The sequence below is a fragment of the Octopus sinensis genome, unplaced genomic scaffold, assembly GCF_006345805.1.
Source record: "Octopus sinensis unplaced genomic scaffold, ASM634580v1 Contig12563, whole genome shotgun sequence".
In the NCBI taxonomy this organism is placed as follows: Eukaryota; Metazoa; Mollusca; class Cephalopoda; order Octopoda; family Octopodidae; genus Octopus; species Octopus sinensis.
Window position 1 is genome coordinate 1 of NW_021832611.1, and position 21,534 is coordinate 21,534.

A 21,534-nucleotide genomic window follows, 5' to 3' on the forward strand; every position below is an offset into this window, starting at 1 on the left:
TATTACCAATGTTAAATGTTTGTAGCTATGTTGCGCTTTGCTGATTTGAAGTTGATGAGATATTCTGTTTAGAATTAGAAGTTCCATTATTTTTGAAGTGGTGCATAGAAGTGTAATTGGTCTGTACGATGATAAGTCGAGGCTGGTTTATTTGGTTTTAATTTCGTGATTTATGCAACAGGCTCGAAGAATTGGAAACCCTAATTTCCCGCATTTCCAAACTTGAATCCCATTTGTGCCTTTTCTTGCTCAAGAACTATCTCTTTATTCCGAAGCTAACTTATCTCATGCGCTCATTGCCCTGCTTTCTCGAACAAAATTACATATCTCGTCTCGACAACATGGTCTCCAAAGCTCTTGAGCTACTTGTAAATACTAAATTCAAACCTTCAGACATGCGACGGGTTAATCTACCTATTCGTTACGGGGGCATCGGCATTCGTTCTTGGGGCGATTTATCCCTCCCATGTTACCTTTCCCCGTTGTCTGTTTCCGCTAGTTTCGTCGACTGTGTTCTCTTCCCCTTCTCTGAACAGCTCGAGTTGTTGGAATGCACGGTTAATTAGTAATTAGTTTCTTTTTATTAATTAACTATTAATTAGTTTCTTTTTATTAATAAAGGACTCAGTTTAAATTAATAAATTACTATTGTTTTTTTCTAAAAACTGGATATCTAAATGGTTCATTATTGTCATTGTAAGGAGATTTTATTGCTTTAAAATCTGAGTCCAAAAATATTTGAATTTTCCACAGTATAGTCTTCTAAAATATATAAAGCTTTCATAATATCACAACTTTTATTACTACTCTTGGAGTTACACCAAAGATATCTAAACATGCATTTACAACATTATTTTTCTATAAATTAATTTTATTAATGTAATAGATACCATGGAAAAGTCCAAATCGCTAGGTTTAATGTTTGCTTTAGACAAAAACCTGAAGTATTGAATAAACAAATGCAACTTTTCAGGATCAAACTTTTCTCGTAATTCTAAACATTTTTCAAAATAAGTTTTTTCATTTTCAAATTTTCCTCCATTTGATATCCATGTTGCTTCCCTGAATTCTAACAAAAATTTTATTACATTGATGTTTTTTGATTATTTTGTGGATTGAATGTCCAATATTTATATAGTTCGTTTTCAATTGACTAGAATGAAGTAATTTAATAAAACTTTCAGTTCCGTTATATCAAATTCTCGTTTATTTGTTTCATTTTTTTCATCAAAAATAACTAATCCAAAAATTCTCCATCCAGAGAAACCATCTTTTTCAAATTTATAATTCAGTTCATTAGTATTGAGCTATATTAAATAATTTTATTTTTTACTTCAATTTCGGCTGGAGGCCAGATAAACTCAAAAATATAGTCAGGCACGATATAATTTTTTAGCATTCGATCATCATCAAAACTAGTTGGACGACTTAAAAAATATATTTTTGATATTACTAAAATTTAAAATTGTCTAGTTCTATGTCTTCTGGTTCTGAACTGCATTCGAATTGATCTGCTTGGTATTCTTCAGTTTCTCCCGACAAATGCGTTTCTTCCACTTCAGAAGAAATTTTTGCCGCTTGAAAAGTAATTTAATTTTTTAAACATTGAATTGACTGTTGATTAGCCGCACAAGCAAAATCTTCATTTCTGATATACTATGAATAAAAATATGTAAACTTGTCAATATCAAATAATGTTTCCATAATTTTATATTCCGGTATATTATCGGTGAAAATTTTGTTGGCATGGTTAAGAAGAGTATAAATTACTTTTATTGAGGTGTTATCGAGAATATTTGCCATATTTTGATTATTTATATTTGTAGCAAATATAAGCGCCAGATTAGCTAAAGTCATTTTGTTGCTTTCAGATACAGCGGCAACTCTAAAAAAAACTAAAAAATTTGATGAACTACTTTGTTAAAAAAAGGCAAAGAAATTGAAGGTTTTTTCTATAAACAGATGAAATAGATTTTATGACTCCTTTTATTTTTTCCAAATCATTTTCATTTTTTGAAGTAGAAACTAATATTTCAAATTAGTTTTTTAGTAATTTTTCATAATGCATTAAAAAATCCTTAACCTATGCTTTCTAATTTTTTTAGATATTCAGATGGTAGTAATGGGCTGGACAAATTACGCAAATATTCCTTAAAAACATCACAGTAGTCCATTATGTCACAGTTGGAATAATAATAACCTTTAAAATGGGGAAAAAATTAAAACCTGATTCAAAAAGATTTTTTAGTTTTTTGATATTTATAGCATTTCCCGCAAGACGAAAAACTCCTTCAGTCGAAATGTTTAAAGAAGTAATTTTTTCAACACAGAAAATGAGAATAGGTGAAATCTCAAATCCAGACATCTAGTTTTATATTATACGTTTATCACCTGACAGTGCTCTTTGATAGATCCACCGAATATTTTACAATTTTCTCCCCATTTTCCAATTGAAAAAAGCTTCTCTTCGAACTTAATTAAACCTGTTCTAATTAAAAATAATTTCTTGTCATCAAATACCCAATAATAAAATTATTTGAGATTTTTGCATTTGATTCAATAACAATTCCAGAACAAAAATTTGTTGAGATCTTTGCTTCTTGCAATCTGGCTAATGCCATTATCCTTTCCTCGAAATTCTAAATTAAATATCTAAAACCAGTCTACATTGAAAATTGGAACTAAAAGAGGTTTTAACTGTTTCCAAGGTGTTCCTTCTTTATATCCATTAAAAAGTACTTCTTCAACTGTTTTTTTGAGAGTAGACACCGACGATAACTAAATATATACTCTATGATGTTACTTTATATAGTTGTTGCTCACAAATTGAAATCTTTTCCTTATTTTTAATTAAAACTTCTGGAAATTTTGCAAGATATTCAATTTCTGATTCGGAAATTACATTAGACTAAAATGTTTTAATTCATAAAACGCACTTTCCGATAAAAATATTTACAAAATCGCTTTTTTGAACAACTTTCGAAAAAAGATTTTATATTTTCTTTGTAAAATTCCTCGTCTTCAACAACATTGAAGACACCCGTGATTGAGGTTAGTAGAAGTGAAAATGAAGGAATTTTACTTGAGCTAAGATCAACAACTTCTTTTAGATTCTCAAAAAAAGTGTCAAACAAGATTTGAAATCCAGCATCACTCATCTATTATGTTTAATAAGAATGTAGACAAATATGATTTCTTCAAATAAAGCGTTTATAAAAAATTCTAATCCCTGGTTGATTTTGGCAGTTTCTTGCATGAGCAATGCAAAATTGTAATATGCTTCTCTGTGATACTTCATTGAAGACTCCATTTTCTAATAAAGTATTAAAAGCCCAAAATACCGATTTTACATTCTTTTTATCCATTTTTTTAATTAACTCGTCATCTTTTTTAACTGATTTGTTAAAAGCAGTCATATAAGTTGATAGTAACTTTAAATGGTTAAAATAATATTTTACTTTGGAATGCTGATCATTAAGCTTGTTAATATATACTTGATATTTATTCAAAATTGCGGAACACTGAATAATTATGCATAATTATACCGAAACTACAAGGAAGTCACATAAATTTGGAAAAATATCACTAATTAAGGGAAGTCCACATAGAGTATAATTCGAAAATGGACGAATGTATGCTGCCTGGCTATCCCCAAATGCCATCAAAGAGCAATTAAGGCCTGAAAGTTCAACAGATCGAATAATTCTATTATAGTTACAAATTAAGTAATTATACTTTGTTTTCTCGCTATAAATACGAGATATTTTTTCCAACGAATTGGTATAATCACGGCTTGCCTGGCCACATTTGTGTAAAATTTCGCACCATTCAGTAAAAAGTAATTTGTACTCTCCATTTCTTGCAGTGATAATTTCTTTAGCCTTATCAATTAAACTCTGGACAGCTGAAAAATAAATCCTTGAACTTGTACATTTTAAAGGAATTATATAACTATGGGTTTCCATTATTAAGATTTGAAAATTAATTGAAGAATAATTCAGAGTTATAATTACAATATTGTAATAATAAATTTATTAAAATGAAAATTTTTTACTAAATTAAATAAAAAAACAAGATTTTTTATTTATTAACAAAATGATGGCAACTATGAAGATTTTCCGAAAATGCAAACAATGGATCAGCTTCCCCACACGCCAATCAATCTACCGGCAATACATCGAACCCTCCATTAGTTATGCTTGTGAGGCGTGGGGAAAATTTTTCAGTGAAACGAACCGCAAAAAAATCGAAAAAACTCAAGAAAGATTTCGGAAAGCACTACAAAGACCGAATGAACATCTATTCATCAAAGAAATCTTGGGAAGAAACCTTGGGTCTACAGACCCTAAAACTCCACCACCGCGCCCTCATAGAAATTGTGTCGGGACTAGGAGGAGCACCGGGCAAAGATGAGGACCCTCCTCAGAGAAGCCGGGATCACCTGATTAATTAGTTCTATGTTTTGGATGGTGATCTTGGTTCTAATAATAATAATTGTAACTATGAAGATTTCCAAAATATAGATTATTGCAAGTTAACATTTCAAATTTTTTTTGAGTCTAATTATTTCAAAATGATTTTTGCTGGCTATCGGTATTATGAACAATTCACCAACAAACAACCTGATATCTTCTTAATTCAATTCCCAAATTCGATTAGTTCCCGACAGATGACTTTTTTGACTTTCAAGAAAGCCGCAAGACCTAGAGATTTGGCTATATAAGCTGAAAGACGTGAAGTCTTGCTTTTGAATTTCTCTTTAACAGTCTTTAAAATAACTTCTGGAGTAATAGAAATTATTAAAACAATCTTTAAAAAAGACTCTGGTTCTTAACCTGACTTCAAAATTTAATTTCGTTTAGACATACTTTTCCATCAACTAAAAGGTTTTCAATTGATTCAATCAACTACTAGAATCATAGACAAGCATCTTTTATCTTAAAAATACTAGATGTCGAAGTTTTACTCTTGCAAACACATTATCAAATACATTATCAGAAAAAGTAGATATGGATACCAATAATTAATTTACCATAAGTTAAAAGCCGATATTTAAAATGAAAATTATTTATATAAATGGAGAAAATGAGCTTTAAACTATTAATCAAAAAAATTTGATTTTTTAAAAATCAGGGTTTTACATTGCGTTATTTTCATTATATGGGCTCTTAATATCTAAATCTGATTCGAATTTACAGATAGACTTCTTTTCAGATGATCTTGTTTACATTTTTAGAGGAAAATTTTATCGTTTAACGACATCGTGAAAAGAGCACTAGATGAGGTCGGATACTACTCCAATTTGTTGGAGTCGACCGTGGCGATAGGCAACATCCTGATGGAATGACCATTTGCCCTTTTAAATGTGGAAACACGGAATTATTAGTAATATTAATTCATTTAATGAAATTAGTCAAATCTAATTTTGAATTCAAATCTCTTCTAAATTTTTTAAATGCTTTTCGAAATTCTTTGAATGCCTTTCAAAAATCTTTTATTTCAAGCCAATCTTTAAATTACATTTTGAGGAGGAGACTATTTCATTGCGTTCTTAACTCGATGGGTTTGCAACCTACTCGACTACCGCAGTCTAGATTCAGGGCCTACCTCTTTAACAGGCATCGATAACCCGTGCCTTGTCTCGGCTTGCATGCTTTCTAAGGTCTTCCGCAACACCAGTGTATGCCTTCACCCTATCCTCCACGCCAAGCACCGCCAGATAATTTTTGAAGTATTTTGACACTATTCCGTCCCAGGTCATGACGAAAGGGACGATCTTTACCTTCGCCCGGTGGATCACTCCCAGTTCATTTGCTAGCAAGTGGTATTTGTGAAACTTTTCCACTTCGACCTGCTTGAGAAAATTTTGGGAAGTGATCCCCACCTCGATGAGTATAATTGTGTTGCTCGATTTGTCTTGAACAAATATGCCGGGCTTGTTATTTGGGCTAGCATAATCAGTCGAGAGGTATGTATCGACTCGGATTTCCACAAATTCATTGCTGGTAACAGATTGGACTGAATGCGTTTTTTAATTTTTTCGACTTTTTAATTCCATATTTGCGACATAGATGTAAATGTAAACATTTGACCACTTCGTTATGGCGTCTAAGGTAGGGACCATTAAGCATTCGCCCATATCTGGTAGCAAGGTGATCGACGGTCTTCTTGGACGAGTTGCAGTGGCTGCATTTATTCTCTCCTTTGCTGAAAAACAAGTTCCGGTCTTGCAACAGGCACAGATTTGCTTTTTAAGTCCGGGGAGAATTGTTTCCATTAATTAACCATCCGCAAGCCTCATACACATCAACTTTGGTATCCTTAAACAAGAAGTTGGTTCTGGTTTAAAGAGATTCTAGAGATCCGTAAGGGACTTATACAAAATGTTATCCTAGTGCTTCTAAGAAGAAGTAAAACCCAGAACCTTGTGTAATCTCTCTTGCCAAATATCATTTTGATTATGTTCTAAATATCATTTTAAAGCCGTTTAATTATGATTTTTTGATAAATTTACAAATTCGAACGATTCTAAACAATCATCCTTTTAAAATGTACTTTTGAATTTTGTAACAATATCTGCAATCGCGACATTATTCGAAAATCTGAAATATTTCAATAGCTTTGGATAAGATCTTATAGACCAGAGATCGATAAAGGCTAGCTCATCAGCTTTTGGTGACTCTTTAAATTTCAAGTAGGTTCCTTCAATAAAAATTAAACCAAAATTGATAATACGCGATATTTTTAATTAAAATGAAGGGAATCTTTCAAATTTTGAAGATATCCAATAGGTGACTCACGAAAGAAAGCTATAAAAAAACTTGTCAAAATATTTAGTTTGAGAATTAATTTTTTAAATATTGGCAACACAAAAAGGAATCCTCTTCCGGATTCTTTTTATGAATTAAAAAATTGCATATAGAATTATGACAATTTTTGGGTTCACTATAGATGTAAACAAAGTTTTTCGCATTTGAATCAAATCAAAATTAAGAAACAAAATTGCAGACCTGAACCTAGAATCAAACCACAAATTAGAATTGACTAGTAACGACCTTATTGAACTTTTGATTTTATTAAGTTAGGTTAATGAAATTCAGTATATTCGAACATTGACACCAATTTGGTTTTCTAAATTCGAAATATTAAAGACAGTCCTAAACGCGAATTTGGCGCAGGCGACCATTAAATCGCTGTCGAAAAACTTCCAAGTAACATGTAGATGCACCGGCTATATGATAAATATATCAAAAAATACTATTGTGAATATATTGGGAAGTTTCCTTTTATAGTTAAAAGAGATTTTATCGCCTCCCAATGATGGACAATTCTCCAAGAAATAACGACATGCGTTGAAAGTTGTAAAAATAGGAATGTGTTTTGCAATGACTGCTTTCGGTTTAAAATTGCTGATTCGTTGGTCTAAAAATAAAATCGCATCTATACATATTGTTAGATTTATTTGTGTCTCTAATTCTTCGCCTGCATATACAATACATGAAGTCATGTTACAATTTTTTACATCAATGCTTGTATGTACCGATCCCTTGTTACAGGGATCAAATGGTATTTGACCACAAGTCACGTTAGACAAAATACAACTTGTTATTATCATGTTTTATCACAAACGCGAACCTAATTTTTTATTTAACCCAGAATCACCAACAGTTAATTAGGGTAATAATTAGGTGATTCCAACAATCCTCAAGATCTTTCTCAGCTTTTCCCGATGTTGGACTCTGGACATAACGCAAGTGCGGAACGGGCGGGGAGCAGTTTTTGTGAGGAATTGAATCGGGGTGATGTGCTTCTGGTTGTTGAGGTCTTGGTCTTTTGGCAGGTGGTCCTGTTGGATGGCTAAGAAACCCTTTCCATCTTTCTTAATAAGGTGGTCAAGCGGAGTTGGGATAATGTTGTTCAAATTTGAAATTTTCGTTATGCTAGCCGCGGCTCGGCATAGTGTAGTCTCAATTTTAAGGCGGTTAAACCATGAGAGATTAGTACCCCATGCGGCGCAGGCTAGCCAATTGTTGGTTCGATGAATTGTTTGTAGAGAGTGCCGAGAGCCGGGAACTGTGTCGGTGTTACTCCGCTAAAAATTATTTTCAGGAAGACCAGATCAAGCTGAACCTCTGCCTGTTTACAAATGCCCCGTCAAATGCAGCCAGCCACCCGGTACAATCTTGTGGAAAGATCACCGAGCAAAGATGAAGTCCCTGGTCGAGTGCATCGGGATCACGTGACGTTTATTCGGTTTTTACCGTGGTCTTGGTTAAATAAAATAAAAAATCGACACTGGTGTGAGTTGGTGCCAAATTTTTTAAACAAGTTCTATTAGATACTCCCTTATACTGATTTTGACTGATAAAACACCGTTAAAATTGAAAACTGTTAAAAGTAAGAAAAAGGGGAATTATTTTAATCCAATTCAAAATATATTACAAAATAAAAATGAATTTAATCATTTTCAATATGCTGAAAAATAACAAAATGCACATGATACCTGAACACTCTAGCACTTGGAATAGACTCACGATTTACAGAATCGAATGCCTTTTTAACATCAATCCATGGCGAGTAGAGATTGTTCTGATACTCCTTATTGAACATTGATAAATAAGGGCCTGTTCTTTTGCACCCTGGCATCCCTTTCCCGTTCCCAGCTGGTTATCGGGAAGTAGACCAAATGAATCCACAAAGTCCAATAGTTTTGGTTGACGCATTTAGTTACTATCTTATGAAGATTAGCCACGCACGTGATTGACCGAAGATCGTTCAAGGTTTCGCAAACGTTTTTTGAGATCAAATATGTGAATCCAGTATAAAACCATTTCCAGGAATGTAACCTCCTCGGACTATTCTGCCAATCTCCTTGCATAGGGGGCCATGCAGCGAATCCATTTTTTTAATAAAAAAGTTGTAGACACCATCGCAGCCACTTTCCTTCCAGTCAGGGCCGCACTTGATAATGTTCAGTCAAACTCTTCACTAAATTCGGGCGTCGGAGTCTCATAATCGTCCATCGAATAGAGAATTTCGACTTTTCCACTCCAAACATTTCTCAATTCATTCGAAGTCATTAAAGTTCAATTTAACAACTCAATTTTCACATAGATTCCTATAGAACCTTCGGTGGTTTAGCGCAAAGCATTTGCTGTACTTTCGGAACTCACTCATCGTTTTGTGAACAGATATTTGTTTCATTCTAAGCCGTATTAAATATTCAATTAATGATTGAATTCGGGATAGTTCTCCCTTCTTGCATTTCTTATAGGCACATATACACAGCACATCTATCACTTTTTTGCTTTTCGGATATCGGGAATGCTTATTTACAGTAGTTTTTCACTATTTCTGATGGTGCATTAAAGTTGTAGTTTTTTTCTCCGTAGCTTTAACCCAGTTAGAACTAGTCCTCTTTTTATACGTTAAGTACTGAAATGCTTGCTATTAGTACTGATCCATAGTGATAGTGTTCAAATGATATTTGACACAAGTCACGTTAGACAAATAAAAATTGTCATTGTCAAATTTAATTAAAAACAGAATTTGATGTTAATTTAATCAAAAAAATTTTACTATTGAAAAAAGTATATAATTAAAAAAAACATTTATTTTAATAAAAAATGTTTTAATTGAAACAAATAACTGTATCTACACTGGTATTTATTGGATGGAATTTTAATAATTGATTTTTAAAACAAATTTTATTATAGTTATTAGTAATAATGATATGTAATATTTTCTTTTTAATCTATATTTATTTATGTATAATATTAAAAAATATTTTTATTTAATGCGGCGAACCTTATCAACAATGGACATTATAGCAAATTTGAATATTTATACACACTAAACCGTTCTTATTCTTCTTTGTGGTGTAATTAGAATAATTAGACGGTTTGTTAAAATTTCTTATTTATTAATTTAAGGCAGTGAATCAGTTTTTAATATAAATATTAGTAGGGAGATGCCTCTTTTATGGAATAAACCATTTGTAAAACTACCCCAACCAAGTGATTTAGAAGACGAAGACGAAATATTCGTATGTTGGAGGACAGGAGAAATATTCCGTGATTATGAGAGTTACTATGAACGAGTAATATTGTGCAACAGTCTGGTGTGGGGATGTTCTTTGATTGGTGGAGACGGACTGACTTTAAGCCAGGCAGTTGCTTGTGAGAGTGAATGTCGGAGAGAAGTGGAAGAACTAACAGATCCCGTAATAAAGGGGATATTATATACCCGGAATTTATTTGATGGGACTGATAAGGAGTCGTTGGTTGACAGTGTGTTTGAATTTGTGAGTGAAGTGCTCTTTGTGGGAGAACCAATCGAATTCCGTGACAAAGAAGGGAATGGAATACGTGGGAGAGTTAGCAGAGTGGAGAGATTGGGGGAGTACTACGCCACTGCAGATGGAATAACATATCTGGCATATTCCCCACGGAGGATGATTGAATCTGTCACCAAGAGGAGAGTTGGGCTGTGTTTAAGTATGGATTGGGAGAATGAAGACCTGGGGAATGTTTTTTCAAATATTCGGCCAGTAGTTGAGAAGAAAGGACAGTCTAAGGAGGCCAGAATTAGAAGAATTAAACGACTGCAGTCTCATTACTGTTCACATTTACTGACTCCTAATGAAGATCTGCTTTGCCAAACTTTAAAGCCACTTCCGGACTATTTCCCACTGTCTCCCCTCCTTAGTGAGCATTTGGGAGACATTATGGCACTTGTTTACTTTGTTGATATGTTTGATCCGTTTTTGAGGAAATTCGGAGGGGCTTTTGATATTGACTGCGGTAAGAATATGTGAATATATTATAGAATTTGTCGAAAGGGCAGTTTTGGGAGACAGAGAGCGTATGTTCACATTTACAGGAGAATTGTTGAAGGTGATCTGGGCCATGACGGGAGTGGACAAGAAGATTGATGTCCCATTTGGTTTACTTTCTTTTATATTTGGTAGAAATGACCCACAACAACATCTCAGAATTTGTTAGAAGACTTTTCTTTTGTGTGCGGAGGATAAATGTTCTTCCCAACAGTCTGAAGCATTGTTATTGACAAAGACGAGTGTATTTTGCTCATTGGAATATGAGGACATGCACTCATTTCCTTCTGAACAAAAACTACTCCTTCTATCCTACCTTGTCCAAATTATTTCAGCACATCCACACTTTCGTCCTCATCTGGAGGCACTCAATAAAGACATTATTGCCCTCAACAAGGAAATGGCTGCTCTCACGGCAGATGAGGCCATGAAAATGATCAAATACAACAGAACAACTAACCAGATCAATCACGTCAAAACTGTTGGCAGGAAGGGAAAATGGTGGGATGAGAGTTCGGAGGACTCCGACGATCCGAACGAATCAAGAAGGGATTATAAACTCGCTAAAATACACAAACGTAAAGAACAAATCAAGACACAACTCGACAAGTATAACAATATTCAGTTATTGGGAATGGACAGACTATATAGGAAATATTATTTATTCTCACATGCTCTCTTTGTCGAGATTACTCCCAAAGCAGTATTTCTATTACAGTCAGTCATAGAGATATCTTTCTCGCCATAAACGAGTCAGACAACTTACGATTGATCCCCACACTGAGACTTGGCAACAATTTGCCAATCGGTTTTCTCTCAATTTCAAAGATCCTCCTCACCCTCCACTCTCTTTTCAAGATGAGTTTGCCTCACTTATCACTCCTGTTTTTGATAACCCCGTTCCTCTCGACGGACTGCCTACATGGTCTGTTATACCAGACGAAGAAACATTAACTTTGTTGATGGACTCACTCAGTACAACTGGCGTGCGGGAGATTGCATTAAAGAAGGCATTGATTAAAAATAGAGACAACATAAAATTGTCTACTCCCATCCCAGTCCATGTACAAACTATATCTCCCCCAGTCATCTCACAGCTGTCCTACATGTCTTCTCTACTTACTCCAGATATAACTCACCAAATTCAGAGTTCACTTGAATCTCTGTCACTTCTCCCCCACAGACAACAAGTCACTCCTCTCGCCAATGCATTCGCGACTGTTGTACAGTCTGCCATTCCACAATCCATGCTTCCACCCTTTGGCACTGCACTCAAAACCAGAAGGGGACGTAGATCCTCCGCGAAAAGACTGTCTCCTCTCCAGGATTGTGATTTTATGCAGTCTTGGATAACTCAGTTGAAACAAGTCACAAATATTTCCCAGATTGCCACAATGCTGAGTTTATTCCAACGCCATGTTTTGTGGGACTGTCCAACCACTGTTTACTGCAAGTCTTGTCGGAAACTCAGAAAGTACGGGCTCGTCTTAACCTGTTCTGTTTGCTCATCTTATTACCACTCGGACTGTCTTCTAGATCATCCCATGGTTGTTTTTTTACATTACTTGTAGAATAGCAATGTTCCCTGGGTGTGTAATCAATGTGTTTCACACTAATATATTACATTTATATATTTGTTTTATTGATACTTTATTGTGAATATAAACGCAGACAAAACAGAATGAAACAGTATAGCGTAGGGAGATTTGTCAACGTATAAATTTGTAAAAGAGAATATGCAAATTTACTTATATGTTGGGAAATTAGCAGACTGGATAGAGATTAGAAACAAATAATATCTGTCTGGAATATTTTATAAATTATGGTTATTGCGATAAAGGACGTGTTTTTGACATATTTTGTGTCTTGAAAATAGCTAGATCTCAGAATAAATGCTTAGAGATGAAATCACAAAATATTGCTATATTTTGAAACAGTTCATCTTTAAAACAAAATCTCTCAAATCTACATCAAAATTCTGTTCTTATAAATAGAATCTAAGTAGTTATAAATAGGACAATAAAATGGGTTATCATCAAAATTGAACACCACCTAAGAGTACAAAAATCATATGATCCTCGCAATTAATTAAGAAAATATTCTAGCGGTTCTACAAATCATAACTTTTTTGAATTGTTGTTCATTTTGTTTATGTTTTGCCAAGCTCTGTTGTCTTCTGCTCGTATTATAATTAAATCTATCCAGAACAATCTTAACTATATTTTACGTACAACAATATATTACTTGTAAATAAAAAATGTACGTGATAAAAATTGGTTAAAAAAATATGTATCCATAATATTAGTTGTACCTTAATTCGAAATCTTAACCCATGGATTAATGACTGATTAAGGAGGTGGCTACAGGTACCAAGGCCTCAAATTAATAAATTTGTCTCACTACAAATCAATTAAATGTACTGAGAAATCAACAAAAACATCCCGCTGCTTTTTGCTAATTATAATTTCTTCATTAGCAATGTCTGGAAAATTTGTGGCCAACTTTTTAAAATTTCCAACTTTTTTTGATTTTTCTATTTCCTTTCTAGATGTAGATTTAGTTTCTTCTGGGTCTATAATAATTTTACAAACTTGATGAATTACGTCGGTGAACTGGACAGTTTATACGGGCACACTTAACATTAATCAAGGAAATGAACAGATTGTTTTAATTACCTAATTTTAAATATATTTTTGTCTAAAGTCTATTTTTTCTTTCAATGGTATATTATTGGTTTTCAAAAATGATTGAATAGTTTTCGACATACTCAGTTTTATTTTCTATTTAAGTATTTTGTGAAAACTTTATACAGAATAGAAATACATTTGATAGATTTCAGGTTATTAGAAATCATATTTTTTGAAAATGAGATTGGTAAATAAAATGTAAAACCAATTATTTGGGCCTTCTCACCGTTAAAAATTTGTAATACTTCATTATGAATCAAGTAATGAAGAAAAATTATTTAATGGGCATTATAAAGTCATTTAATATTGTTTTCAGCAAATCATCTTGACAGAAACTAGCATTCAATTAACTTTTCTTTATAAATAATTTATATCAATTAATTAACTTCTTTCATACTTAGAATTGACTTAATCAAAGAAAAAACTAATTGACGAGACCGTCGACTAAGAAGTACCTTGGTGTGCTGTTAAACACTTAGTCGGCTCATATTTGCGTTCAAGACCAGCCCCGACTATACATAATGAATATGTTACTTATGTATTAAACACCAATATAATAAACTAGTCATTGCAGAATATAAGGAGTTTAATAGAAATGACTGGTAAATAGTAAATGACCGCAAAAAATAATGAGCCTCCAAAAGTATCATCATCAAACATTCAAGTAAAAATCCTTATTGAGAAAGTATAAATTTAGAAAAGAAAATATGAATTTGGTTCAAAACGTCCGTAAAAAGTGCATTAAAACTTCTAAACGAAAATTTTATTTTAACACAGCTTTTTGCTATAAATTACACCTGTCAAACCTTTATTTCAAGGTTAACTAAAAATCCGCCGTAAAATAATAACATCTGAATGAAAAGGAACATAATTAAAAAAATGACTTACATTAACTACAATAAAATCAACAAAATCTGATAAAAAATAAAGAGTTCTACTTCATGAATATGCTGATATTTCTCAAAAAACCTAAGATAAATAAAAAATAAAAAAACCTGCATTCGCAGCCGTCGGCACGATATCTTGAACAAAAGTAAAAAGAAGTTCATTTTCTAAATACTCCTTAAACATGTCAGGTTTAAATTTCAACTTAAAATAATTATTTTTTGCCATAGTCTAATAGAATAAATAAATAATATTACAGAAGATTTATAATTTTTCTCATAACTTTCCCATGGCTGAATTTCAATAATAAGAATTCCACCTGGCAACAAATCAGCATAAATTCTCTGAAATGCTATTCGAAGACCTTCGTCGCCATTCACAAGATGAATCCACTTTGTGATACTCAAAGCCATAATAACATCATATTGCTTCTTTGGAATATATCCGTCAATACTATCGATAACATAATTTTCCTAAAAATAAAAATAAAATCTATACGTAACAGAATGATATATTCGATGGAAATGATTCATTTCTATTATTGTTGGGATTAGAAATGCTGCGTGAGGCTCTTAGAATAAGTGATTTGTCAATATCTATTCCAAGGATATGTCGTGGTTTGAATCTTTTAGCAATCATAATAGTAATATATCCAACGTTGCAGCCAATGTCCAATATATTTTTGTCTTTAAACCACTCACATTTCATAAGTGATAGTCTCGGATCTTCATTATTCTGAATTCTGTATCCATAATAACGATCGTAATTCCCATATGGAAAATATTTTTTCTTTGTTTTTTTCTTATTAATATTAGTCATTTTTACGTTTAAAATTGCAACAAAATTGAATGCCACACAACCTTTATAATTATATTTTTTTAAGAAATAAAATAGTGTAAAATATAAAGTAAATTGATTAATAATTAACAAAAATAGAAAATACTATTAGTCTGTGCCAGAAGTATTCGTTGCCTCACGGGCAGGGGAACGATAACGAGAATTGACCCCCGGATGAAAACTAGCCTCCTTCGGAATCAAACTCACGACTGTCCAGATCCATAGCTTATTCTTCAGCCAAACGTACATCTACGTATACAAAACGTGTGTGCAGCCAGTCCTCACATATGGCTACGAGGGCTGGTACGGTACGGAGGAGAGTGACTACCTGATCAAACAGTTGGAAAAGACAAGACGTTTCGCTATGAAATTGGCTTACGGAGTACAACTTGACGGAAGGTTAAAAGACTCACAAGAATCCTCTGTGCCCACGATCCGGATGGTCTGGAGAATTGTCGTCAAACATGACTACAAATTGGGGATACGCATGGAAAGAGACACTTCGGTGCCTTGTCTTTATCTCCCCGTTGATGATTTCTTCCTTGTTTTTCTTTTTCTTTTCGCTCAATAAACACTATTCTATTCTCTATTAGTCTGGTCAAATAATTTTATTTATGAAAATAAAATTTCCTACTTATAAAGCTGAGGATTACCGTTGAATTTTTCAAGTATGAAAGAAAACTGGATTTTTGCTAAAAAGAATTCCAAAAAGATTCAATAATTTCTCATCTTTTGAACGGGAATTTTCATTATTCACAGCACCATTCGCTTTTAATGCTTAAATGCAGATAAAAGATTACAAATGAAATTTTTAGAAATCCAATCGTATTCTATACTAAATGCAAAATATTTGGAGGTTGGAATATCTTATTTCTTTACGCTTCTTTTTGGAAAGTTTAAACTTTAAAAAATTTTCTACCAAAATAATTTCTATGTTGGGTTTGAAAAATGTTTGTAAACAACTTTTTTTATTTATAAAATTAACAAAAACTGTTCATTGAATACAGCTCACAAATGAAAATTTATCGGCTTTAATTAAAATCGGAATTATGTCAAAAATATCAATAATTTAGAAGTAGTTTCAAGCACGATATAAAGATGATTAGATTTTCTCATTTTTGTTTTTACTATAAATTCGGCCTTAAAACGAAATTGATTTGACACCCTTAGTTTAAATGCTAGGATAGTAAAAACCTGAGTTTCTAATAAATGTTTTAAAATTAACTTTTTGTTAATTTTTATATAAAATACAAGAATATTAATTGGTTTGTTAAGTTTTTCTGACAATTTAAAATTATTGATTAAATTCTAAATTTTCCCATTTCCAAAATCTGCCGTCAATTTGACGGGAACTAAAAATGGCAAATTTGAGAGATTTAACTGTATATAGATAATCTGCAATGGTAGCAAGTCCAATCCTAAAAGGATTGTTTGCACCTGAAAAAATAGTCTATAGTCCTTAAAAATTCATCTTTGACCAGTAATAAAAACCCATAAAAAGAATAAAGTTTGGTTAGTAAAGGAAAATTTTAATAGCTAGATTAAAGCTATAGTTTGAATCGAATTCTAAATTAATAACATAAATATTAAAACTTTTCACTGTTTTTAGATTTCATAAGTAGATATTTTTTTCTTTTAAGAATCAACATAAAACAAATAAAAGTGATTGTAATCAAAGAAATAATTCCAATAAAGATTATATAATTTTTATTTGATTTCCATAAGGTCTCTGAAATTCACAAATGAAAAAATCAACCAGGTTTTTTATTAAATGCAACTTCTAAAAATTAAAAAAAGTAATAGCTTACGATCACTTTTAGTTTTACTCTTTGTGGCGGAAACTAAAAGTTTAAAACATATAAATCACATGCGCTCGTCGTGGTGGTGGCTAAAATATTTAAACATATAAATCACTTGTAGTTGTGCTCTTCGTGGTGGGGACTAAAATATTAAAACATATGAATCACTTGTAGTTGTGCTCTTCGTCGTGGGGACTAAAATATTAAAACATACAAATTACTTGTAGTTTTACTCTTCGTGGTGGTGGCTAAAATATTAAAACATATGAATCACTTGTAGTTGTGCTCTTCGTCGTGGGGACTAAAATATTAAAACATATAAATCACTTATAGTTCTGCCTACTTGTCTGCAGACTAAAATATAAAATTTTAATTTTGTTAACCCTTTTTTTTATTTATGTCATTGGAATTTGCATATTTCATTATTTCATTGTCATTATTTCTTCTTTGTCTCTGCAAAACATGAAAATTTTAAAGCAAACCCTTGGAGGGCCTGTTTGCCAATAATTAATTGTTCGTATATCTTTGATTTCTTTTGAAGCATTTGTTATTTGTTCTATACAAATAAAAATGTAAAAATAGATATCACCTGTACATAAAATTAATATTAGAAACAATATGAAAAACATTATTCTTCACGATAAAAAACTAATTTATATTCTTTATAATTCTAATAATTCATTTTTGGCATAGTTGTCGACCTATTATTTATGTAGTTCCGACATTAATTACAGCCGATAAATTTTCATTAAAGATATAGACATTAGAACCTTTCTTTTATAAATTAATTATCTGATTAAAAATAAGCTTGCAGAAGTCAACAAGATGCGGAATTATTTTAACAATAGTTGAATGCATGTTACAGTATGTCAGAAGTTAAAAAAACATTTCTCGTAATAGAATGGACGATTCCCAGAACTAACGCAAATTAACAAATTTTTTTCTATCCAGATTAATTGATAATTCTCTTAGTTTTGGAAGTTTTAAAATGATATTCACATCTAGTTACGACCATTTTGTGGGGAAAGACTTTTTTCGATCATTTGTTGAGTACTAGAGAAACCACAAAGTTTACCTAAAAAGATCGAAAAAATTGACTTCATAAAAATCTACAAAGTTTATCCAAAAAAGAAGAAAATTGACCAAAATGTAGGCCTAATAAAAATTTGGAAGATAATTTGTAGGCATTATTTTTTAGAAACATAAATTATGTAGAATCATGTAATATTAGACTTTTTCAGTTTTAACATTTCAGTCTTTTGTCAACATTTTATTAAAAACAAAAAACGCTTCATCTAATACTCAGTGGTTTGACATTGAACCACTTGAAGCCTTTCCAAAGGCAAAAAAATTCAACAATATGTTCTGGAAAAGTCATATTTTAGTAAATAGTTCCCTTCGACTACTATTTTTCTAAAGTTTTAGACGGAAAATTTAAATGACTCGAAAATTGACGGAAAAATTGCCAAACAAAACCTAAAAAGCTTAAAATTAATTTTTTAACATAAAAATGTATTACATTTTTATAACAGAATAATTATTTTTGAGTTGACTTTGTCAACTTTTAGTAATTACAGAATGAATGATTCAGGTTCTTATTAATGTAGAAGAAATAGTAAAGCACACACCATTTAAAGGAATGAGAGGACTCTTTTGGGAAAGATCTCTTGTTTTAAAAAAACGATAAAGTTTAAAAACTAACGAATGCATATCGTTCTTGTTCCAATCAAATACCCAACCGCCGAGTTAGACTTTGGTGGTCAAAGAGGATTAACCATTGAAATGTTATTTTCATACACATTTTTTAGGTTTATGTCGGTTTATAAGTCTATTTAAACTATACTGTCTGAGAAAAATATGCAGGCCAATTCGGTTACTATGTTTTGTGAGAACATCTTTGCAAAGCATTACAGTTCTTTTCTACGCCAACCAAGCCTCATCTGAATTCAAAGCAATATCGAAATTTGTTTTCTAACTAGATTATTTGGTTTTTGAATAAACGAATTTCTATCGTTCCATTATTTATATGGTTTATTGTGAGTAGTCTTGATTTTAGATTTTTGAAAAGAATTCAACAATCAGTTCAGCAACATTTACAAAACATTCGACCAAAACAGAATGAAGATACAAGTCATATCGGCCTTAACTTTTTTAAATGACTGTTTTTCTGAAGAAATATAAAAAAGAACTTTTGACCTATATTTTATAAGGTCGAATTGCTTGACTTAGATTTGAAACGAATCATGCTTAATATATTTTTTAAATCCGAATTGGACATCTTAGTAACAACTCAGACACAAACAATAGTCATAACTAGCTAATCGAATACAGAGACAGTGGGAAGGAGTCGTTTGTGCCGATCAGCATAGACTTCTATATCCACTAAGCTAAACGGATGGACAGATCCAACTCAACGCGCAGTTGCGGCCTTGCCGACGATTCCTGAGGTTTCGAAGGTAAGGGGGGCAAACAAAAAAGAGTCCGGAATACACAGGTATTTTGTTCTCTTTAATTCTTCGGCCTGAGCACTGGCAGAATCAGGATTTGCTGCAAATCTTGGATAGCATCGTCACCTAGAAAAGAGTCGACACAGGTGACTTCCTTCCCTGAAAGAAAAAGGTTCTCATCCAGACGGGACGGTCTTCCGCAACACCAGTGTATGCCTTCACCCTATCCTCCACGCCAAGCACCGGCAGATAATTTTTGAAGTATTTTGACACTATTCCGTCCCAGGTCATGACGAAAGGGACGATCTTTACCTTCGCCCGGTGGATCACTCCCAGTTCATTTGCTAGCAAGTGGTATTTGTGAAACTTTTCCACTTCGACCTGCTTGAGAAAATTTTGGGAAGTGATCCCCACCTCGATGAGTATAATTGTGTTGCTCGATTTGTCTTGAACAAATATGCCGGGCTTGTTATTTGGGCTAGCATAATCAGTCGAGAGGTATGTATCGACTCGGATTTCCACAAATTCATTGCTGGTAACAGATTGGACTGAATGCGTTTTTTAATTTTTTCGACTTTTTATTCCATATTTGCGACATAGATGTAAATGTAAACATTTGACCACTTCGTTATGGCGTCTAAGGTAGGGACCATTAAGCATTCGCCCATATCTGGTAGCAAGGTGATCGACGGTCTTCTTGGACGAGTTGCAGTGGCTGCATTTATTCTCTCCTTTGCTGAAAAACAAGTTCCGGTCTTGCAACAGGCACAGATTTGCTTTTTAAGTCCGGGGAGAATTGTTTCCATTAATTAACCATCCGCAAGCCTCATACACATCAACTTTGGTATCCTTAACAAGAAGTTGGTTCTGGTTTAAAGAGATTCTAGAGATCCGTAAGGGACTTATACAAAATGTATCCTAGTGCTTCTAAGAAGAAGTAAAACCCAGAACCTTGTGTAATCTCTCTTGCCAAATATCATTTTGATTATGTTCTAAATATCATTTTAAAGCCGTTTAATTATGATTTTTTGATAAATTTACAAATTCGAACGATTCTAAACAATCATCCTTTTAAAATGTACTTTTGAATTTTGTAACAATATCTGCAATCGCGACATTATTCGAAAATCTGAAATATTTCAATAGCTTTGGATAAGATCTTATAGACCAGAGATCGATAAAGGCTAGCTCATCAGCTTTTGGTGACTCTTTAAATTTCAAGTAGGTTCCTTCAATAAAAATTAAACCAAAATTGATAATACGCGATATTTTTATTAAAATGAAGGGAATCTTTCAAATTTTGAAGATATCCAATAGGTGACTCACGAAAGAAAGCTATAAAAAAACTTGTCAAAATATTTAGTTTGAGAATTAATTTTTAAATATTGGCAACACAAAAAGGAATCCTCTTCCGGATTCTTTTTATGAATTAAAAAATTGCATATAGAATTATGACAATTTTTGGGTTCACTATAGATGTAAACAAAGTTTTTCGCATTTGAATCAAATCAAAATTAAGAAACAAAATTGCAGACCTGAACCTAGAATCAAACCACAAATTAGAATTGACTAGTAACGACCTTATTGAACTTTTGATTTTATTAAGTTAGGTTAATGAAATTCAGTATATTCGACATTGACACCATTTGGTTTTCTAAATTCGAAATATAAAGACAGTCCTAAACGCGAATTTGGCGCAGGCGACCATTAAATCGCTGTCGAAAAACTTCCAAGTACATGTAGATGCACCGGCTATATGATAAATATATCAAAAAATACTATTGTGAATATATTGGGAAGTTTCCTTTTATAGTTAAAAGAGATTTTATCGCCTCCCAATGATGGACAATTCTCCAAGAAATAACGACATGCGTTGAAAGTTGTAAAAATAGGAATGTGTTTTGCAATGACTGCTTTCGGTTTAAAATTGCTGATTCGTTGGTCTAAAAATAAAATCGCATCTATACATATTGTTAGATTTATTTGTGTCTCTAATTCTTCGCCTGCATATACAATACATGAAGTCATGTTACAATTTTTTACAT